We start from the raw sequence: 8,203 nt of genomic DNA on the forward strand, positions 1-8,203 counted from the left end.
CTGTGATGATGCCACGGCACTGCAGCTTGGGTGACAGAGTGAGACTCTGTCTAAAAAAAAAAAAAAAAAAAAAGACTCATACTTGATTGAGTCAATTTCGGGGGTTGGGGGAGTGCCCAGAAATGTGATATTTGGCTTGCCCACTAAAATCCGAACTCCCTGCACGCATTCGCTGTGGGTGTTTGCTCCCTGGACCTCACTTTGCCCAAGCCTGACCCGGCCCTGGGTGTGCGCGAGGTCAGAGGATGCTCAGGCATCAGACTGCTTCTCCCCTCCCCAAGGCAGTGGCTGGGAGGGGGTTCCCCTTGATTTGGCACTTGTCGTCCATCGGAGCGTCCCCCCCGGAGGCCGCGGTTGGGGCACGGTGGCAGGGGCTTTGTGTGCTAGCACCAAGTGCCCAGAGCTGCCTGTGCCGCTGCAGCCGCCTCTACTCTCCAGAAAGCTCTGAGCGCGTCTGAGCGCAGTGCCTCCGAAGGCCACTAGGGGCAACGCCAGCCTGCGGTTCCCAGGGCCAGCCTGATGGTCGCCACCTGCAAAGCCCCGGGGAGCTCTCTGATACACACGCTGGAGAGTCTGACCCCGTGGGTCTGGGGCAGGGGCCCAGGAATCCGCATTTTCAAAAGCACCTGAGCCTGACTCTGGTGGGCGGTCAGGTTTGGGAACCACCGGCCGGGCCTCGCTTCTCTGCAGTCCAGGCACGACCCCCCACCCCTTCCCAGGCCTGGCCGTGGCCATCCAGCCCTAGCTTGAACACTGCGCTTCACGGCCCGCGCTGTCGCTGTCAGATGTTCTCAACGCCTGCGGTCCTTCCTGCACTGAGCCAAGGTCCGCCTCCCGCTGCCCTCCTCTGACTCGCCCTCTCGCCAGCCCTGCCCCTGCGAGACCCAGAGCGGCTCACCCCCCCCCCACTGTCCTCCACGCAGCCCTCCCGGCCGCTACCCCTGTGCTCATCCACCGCACGTAGAATGCACAGCCCGCGGGAGCCTTCCCCTCCGGGAGGCCTGACGAGGAGAGGCCGAGGGCCCCCTCCTCCCTGTGCCACGGGGCATTTGCAGTCTAGAAGCTACTAACACTAAAGGGAAAGTTAAGCACTTAGTAGTCCTCTCCTCGCTCTCACACCGGCCTGATTCCACACTTGCTCTTGCTGTTTCAAAAAATTACCTTACCGTATTTATTCAGTTGCAAGCAGAGTACGCGTACGGTTCTATATTCCGCTCTCTTCGCTTCCCCACGCCCTGCGCTGTCGTCCTGACTGCCATCGTCATGGCTGACAGTTGCGGCCACGGCCTGGCCTGGCATCCCTGTCTTCCCCAGCGGCCGCCACGGGCACTGGGGGGCCGCCGCACCCCTCCGACGGCTGGTCCCGCTCCCGGGGGCCTGGCATGCCTGTCCCGCCTTTTGTTTCCTCCTCCAGCCCCTGTGCTCTTAACCACGCTGCATCCCTGCCACCCGGGCACAGACAGGGTGTCACGCCCTTTATGACACTGTCCACGGGGAACCACGGAACAGCTGTTTTAGCCGTTATCTGTTTAACGACCACCATTTATGGAGCTGGGCTACCATGGGCCAGCCCGGGGTTGGGCAAGGACTTAATTCTGAGGCAGTTCTGAAGGCAGCGAGGTGTCCCTACATGGCTCTGCATTACAGATGAGGAAACTGAGGCTCAGAAAAGGTAAGCAGGTTATCCGAGATCACACAGCGTTTACCGGACGGCGGCATTTAGGCTCAGGTCTCCGTCGCTCTAAACTTGTGTTTATGCCACTCTTGCATTTCAGGAAGTGTGCTCCGGCTCGCTGTGTCTTTGAGCCCTTGCAGAAATGAGCCTCAATATAATAGAGTCGAAACAAACTTGGCCCCTCTTGTATTTCTCCACCCCAGGCTTAGAGACGTGCTTTTTCTCTTATGTCAGATACAGACAGGCCCTCGCGGCCCACGGTGTAGACGGAGGAACCGGTGCACAGGTGCAGGCGGCCAGAGAGGGGTGGGGGACTAGAACCCAGCCCCCGCAGGCCCCCGCAGGCTCCCGCCACCGCCCCATGTCGGCACCTTCTCATTCCGCCCCTCCCCTGAGCCCAGCCTGCGCTGAGCCCTCTCCGCGGCCGGCCCACCCGGCCCCTGCCTGGCCTCTCCCGACCACTCCTGCCCGCGGCAGTCACGCGCTCCTCTGAACTCTCTGCAATTACAGTTTCAATAATTCATTTGGCGATTAATCATATCCTGCCTTGTGACATCGCCTCTCTTCCGTGTTGAGCTGTTGTTCAGCCGTGCGATTGTTTAACTTCCCATGAGCAGCATATGCTGCCTTGCTAATCTAGTCGGGTTTCTGTTGTCTCTTCCCTGGCAGTCAATCAAACCGAGGGGAGAGATTCGGCCGCACTGGTGGGGGCTGGGAGAGGGCAGGGGCCCTCGCCTTGGAGGCGGTGGGAGCAGAGAGCCGGGAGCCCTCTGACGACAGCCGCTCAGAGAGCTAGACTGCCCACCTCTCTCCTCGGCCTCTCCCCCGCTTCCCCAGTTAGGAAGCAGCTCGGAGACAGGAATTTTCCATGCATCTGTGCAGTCTCCTTGACAGGGTTAGATTTCCTGTGGGCAAGGACCATTCATTCTATTTTCAGAGAGGCTGCCTGGCGTGACGTGGAGAGCTCTGAAATGAGAGAGACAGAGGCCCAGGTTTGAGCCTCAGCCCCGTCACTTACTATCTGTAAGCCCGAGTGAGTCATTTCACTCCCCTCGGCCTCAGTTTCCTCATCTCTAAAATGGGAGGAAAATATCTACCTCATGAAGTTGTGATGGGGATCTTGAAACAAGTGCTTACATAAGCACTCCACGAGTATTCTCAGCACTTTGCAAACACCAGCCCCTTTCATCTGCACACTAGCCTTCAGGAAGTAGATTTTATTATTATTTCCATTTTACATGAAGAGGTCAGGAGGTGAGGAGCGAGAGAAGCGTGGGGCTGTGCTGTGGGGAACACAAGGAGGCCCCCCAGAAAGAGGGTGAAGCATGTCACGCCTGCGGGGTGTCTGGGTCTTTGGGGAGACGGTGGGAAGGGGAGGGGAGGAGGCAGGGCCTGGGCAGGGGAGCGGCCTCTGAGTATTCCCAGAAGTTTCCAGGCTGTCGTCCAGAGGTGCGTGGCGGAGAGTGGGAGTGGGGAATGTTCCAGGCGTCCGTGAATTCCAAGATCAGTGTGCTTGCTTGTAGTGAACTTGATCCAGGGGGAGAGGGGCAACTCCAAGGTAGGCCATAAAGGTCTGTAGAGAGTGAAAACTAAAAAAAAAAATGGGCTAGAAGTGTTGTCTCCGTCCCATCCCTTTTGGGATCCCAGACCCTCCTGAAGCCACGGTCCAGCAGGGGCCAGTGTAACTCAGCTCAAGCCTGGGAAGGGACCAGAACTCCTGGCGCCAGGGCTGTGGGAGCTGCGTTGGCAGAAAGGTTCTCTTTTCCCCGTAGAAGCCCCTGTTGTTTTCGATGCTCTCAGGGGAACCCACCCAGCCCGAGGTCTACTCCCCCACCCCCGCACTACCCTCGGGATCGAAAGTGCCCGTTCTCCCCGAATGCAGCATCCTGGCCAGACACGCGCGGAGACTGCCGCGACACCCCAGGTGCTGGCCAGGAGCAGACGGGACCTGAGAAGAGGAAAAGGAGTGAGAAGGACAAGTGCAGAGGGAGGAGGGAGGGAGAGGGTCGGGGGGGCTCTCCTGACCGAGCACACGGACGAGTGGTGCGCTCAAGATTTCAGGACCCAGAAGGGCCCGGGAACACTGGACGGACTAGAAAAGCTACTTCCAAGCCCTACACCTTCGGGGTCCAGCGCGGGAACCCCCAGCGACACGTGGCTATCGAGCGCCAGCGGTGGGGCTGCTCCTCGTTGGCCTGTGCTGTAAGTGCAAAGACCCGGTATGGATCCGAAGAGTGTAAAATATCCCATTATTGATTTCTTGTATTGATTATAGGCGAAACCATATTTAGGATATATTGGGTTAAATTGAAAACAGTATTAAAACCCCTTTACTTGTTTTGGAAACTTTGTTCTGTTTCCTAGAAATGTCAGCATTACGTGCTTGGCTCACAGCGTGTTTTTATTGGGCTGCGCTGCTCGGCCCCTGAGCAGCCTGGGTGGCTGCGGCGGAGGGGAAAGCGGTCTGTCACAGACTGTCCCCCGTCCCCACCCTCCCGAGCACGGCCTTGGCCTCCAGGGAGCTAACAGCGGGAAGGAGAGAGGGAAGAAGTGCGGGAGACTGGTCGGGAAGGCTGAGTCTGGTTCTGGAGTCCGTCTGTCTGGCCGTGCGCAGAGTCCAAGGCGCTGTTCTAGAAGACACGGGGCTGAAGGGATGAGGAAGATACAGCTGCCCCTCCTCCAGGGGCTTCCCGGCAGGTGGCGGTGGGTGACACTGAGGCATCTTAAATGAGCATCTGTCAGAAAGTCACCCCCCCTGGGGCCCTAGTTCAGAAGCAGTTTAGCTGGAAGGCGGGGTCCGCAGAGAGTCAGGACGCTGCACCAGACGGAGACAAGGGGACTAGCGCTGTCGGAGCCTCTTGGTCTCATCGCTCCTTAGAAGACAGTGCTGTTTGGCGTCGCTGCCCCAGTTACGGATGAGGAAACCGGGGCTTAGGCAGCGAAAGTAACTTGTCCAAACCCAGAAGCTTCCCGAACTTTCCTGAGCCCGTCTCCACCTAACTCAACAGGCCAGTTGGAGACCAGACGAGACGACGGTGGGAAAAGCATCACGAATGGAGACCGTAACGCCTCCGTGCCCAGCTCGTGGCGGACGGTCACCACACCGGCCCTCCCCCAGGTCTGCGTCGGCCCTGACCTCCCCCCGCCGGCCGTCTCCACTCGGACGTCTAACGGCACCTTAAACTTAAGGTGTCATCTTGAACTTAGTGTACTTAGAACGAAACTCCTGATATCCCCTCCGAACCTGCTCCGTCTTCTGGCTGCTAAGGCCAAATCCGCAGAAGACGGTTCACTCTTCTTTCCGATCGCACCTCCGTATCTGAGCCGCCAGCAAACCCTACCGGCTCCTACTTCCAAAATACATCCAGAATCCAAGTGCCACTCACTGTGGTCTGCGCTGCCACCCGCTCTCCCCTGGGTTTCTGGCGTAGCCTCCCGACGAGTGCCCCACCCTGGCCTCCGTACAGTTGAGACTCCACTCGGCAGCCAGAGTGAACTTTTCACCGTTTAAAACATACGTCAGAGCACAGCCCCCTTAAACAAGCCAATGGCCCCGCTACGCTCACATCCCCCAGTCACAGGCCTGCGGAGCCTGGCCTCTCACCCCCTCCAAACTCCCCACCGGGCACATGCTCTTCCCCACACTCAGCTTCAGGCACACTGGCCCTTGCTGCCCTCACTCGGGCAGTACCACCTGCCTCAGGGCCTTTGCACTTGCTGTTCACTCTTTCTGGATTGCTCTGCCCCCAGATACCTGCATGGCTTGTGTTTTCACCTCCTTCACCACCACCCCTCATTCCAGGACTCCCTATCCTCTCTGTCTGCTTTATTTGCCTTCAGAAAGCCTAAAACTTCCAATATATTATGTAACTTACTTCTTTCCCCCCTCTGTAAGTCTTCTACTCCTTCATAATGCGTAAGAATTTTGTCTGTGTCTAGAACACAGTAGGCTTTGGGCAATGCTTGATGAATGGAAGAATGCGGAGGGGTTGACTGGGCCCCGCTCAGCCCTGCCCGGCCTGCTCAACGGCTGAAAGCAGACCCCGCAGGCCCCGGGAGGGCGTGGGCTGCAGTGGAGGCCCAGCTTGTTGTTGCTTAGACCCTGAGGCCTTCCCCTCTCATTCTTTACCACGAAAACACCTTTCCCCTTCCAGCACAGCCATTTCAAAATCAGTGAAATAGAGCCCGGAGCGCGGCAGGTCTCCCGTGAGGCAGGGTGGGCCTGCACCCTGGGCTGGAGCTGGAGGTTCAGGAGACCAGGGATGGGTTCCTGTCTCGGGGGGAGCAGGCAGCAGAGGTGTCTGCCCCTCTGCCGGGGGCGAGCTGAGCTGCTGCGTCTGAATGGGAGGGCTCTGGGCGGGGCTCTGGCAGGGGGCTCCGGGAGGGCAGCAGAGGCCAGCTGCAAAACAGTCCTCACAGGACAGCCCTGGGAGAGGGCTGCGGGAAGTTGGGACAGAGGCAGACGTCTCCCTCAGGTAAGGCGGCCACAAACTGGGACCATCCGCGCCATTATTAGACATTCTAAGTAGAGCCAGGCTCCCAGAACAAAGAAAACAGCCTTCAAAGGGAGGAGAGAGAGAGAAGAAAACACAAACACAGCAGCCAGCAACCTGCTCCCCCCACCCCCCATCTAATCATAAAAACACATTCCAAACAGGCTCCGGAGCTGTCCTTGGGAGGGATGTCAGGAATATGCACATATCCCCGACGCATCCCCGAAATGTTAGCTGTCAGATCGCTCAGGAAACGACTCTGCTTAAACACACTTTCCTGGACCTTCATTTCATGAATGTTGAAACAGAATTTTTATAAGGCAAAGCCAAACAGGACTGGCGACAATTGTTCTCGAAATCACATCCCTGTCCTCTTCCCCGGTATCCCGCCCGCCCCATACCACCATCCCCCAGAGACCGCCGTGGCGCTCCCGGAGGCTCGGATGGTGTCCTGTGTCCTTTTTATTATGCGGTGTCAGGGGTGTAAGGAGACGGAGCGAAACGTGGGGAGAGCCCAGCGTCGGGTGTGGAGGAAGGCAGAGAGCTGCAGAGCCCAAGAGCTGCCATGGGCAGTCCTAGTTCCACAGGGCTGGCGAGCTGGTACCTACCCACCCTGGGCCTCGGTCTTCTCATCTGCATAATGGGACTACCAACGATCACCGCGCAGGGCCACGGTGGTGATTCGCGCAGTTCATGGGTGTAAATGGGTGGTGAGTCAGCAGGTCCCAAGGCTTCCCCGCCAGCCTCTGGTGCCTGGGCCACGAGAGGATCACTGCTATTTTCATCTTTAACATTTTCCTTTCTTCCAACTTCTTGGCAAAAAAGAGGTGGGCTTGAAGGTCGATGCTGTAGTTTGGATGTGTCCCCTCCAAACCTCACGCTGGAATTTGATCTCCAGGTTTGGAGGCGGGGCTAGTGGGCGGTGTTTGGGTCACAGGGGTAGATCACTGATGCACGGTGATGCTCTCCCTGCAGGGGGAGGGGGAGGTGTTCTCACGCTCTGGGTTGTTAAAAAGAGCCCGACTGCCCTTCCTCTCTCCCCACGTGATCTCCGCACAGCCTGGCTCCCTTTCGCCTCCGCCGGTGGCGGGGGGGGGGATGCCGTCTGAGGCCTCGCCAGACGCGGACGCTGGCAACGTGCTTCTCATGCCGTCTGCAGAAATGCCAGGCAAAGAGACCTCTTTTCTTCACAAATTAGCTCAGGTGTTCCTTTACAGCAACGCAAAATGGACTAACAACAGGTTTAAAAAAGAGAGAGAGGAGGGGACTGAAATGAAGGAGTTTGGTGCAGGGGACAGGAAGGGAAAGGGCAGGGACAGACAGGTTTTAGGAAGTCCCTCTGTGCCAGACACCGAGTGAGATACTTTACAAAGTCTCATCCAACCCTCCGGACCTCCCTTACCCCGTATCGCGGACGGGAAAGCCAAGGCTCAGAGTTGAAATAGTTTGCATAGACTTGTGGAGCTGGGAGCCAATCCAGGTCTATTTCCTCTGGACCCTGCCCTCCTATCTGAACTGAAAGATCATCAACACCCTGGGACTCCAGTCCCTCCTCTTCCACTGATTTGCTGTGTGACCTCAGGCAAATTGCCTCACATCTCTGGGCTTTTGTCTCTTCACCTATAAAATGTGGGGTATGGACTAAAAGATCCTGGTAACAAGGCTTTGGGAGCGGGTAGATTGTGCTGTTGTCAAGACATTCCCTGAGGGAAGGCGATACCTCCTGACCCACGGACAGCAGGCTCGACTGTGTGACTTGCTTTGGCCAATGAAACAGGCGTGGGGCGAGTGGGCTCGGTCCAAGCAGACACTCGGGGACCATGGCGTGGTTCTGCCGTTGCTTCTTCCTCCACCCGATGGGCCACCTTAGCTGTCGGATGAAGAGGATGTGAAACAGAGCTCTGCCAACCAACCACGGATGAGAGCAAGAAATAACTCCTGGCTGTTGTAAGCCACTGGGATTTGGGGTCATTTGTTACCCCTGCTGAACTCAGCTTACGCCGACTGAGACAACGATTACACGAGAAAAGGGGGA

Source organism: Propithecus coquereli, unplaced genomic scaffold (genome assembly GCF_000956105.1).
Source record: "Propithecus coquereli isolate 6110/MARCELLA unplaced genomic scaffold, Pcoq_1.0 Scaffold216, whole genome shotgun sequence".
Classification (NCBI taxonomy): domain Eukaryota; kingdom Metazoa; phylum Chordata; class Mammalia; order Primates; family Indriidae; genus Propithecus; species Propithecus coquereli.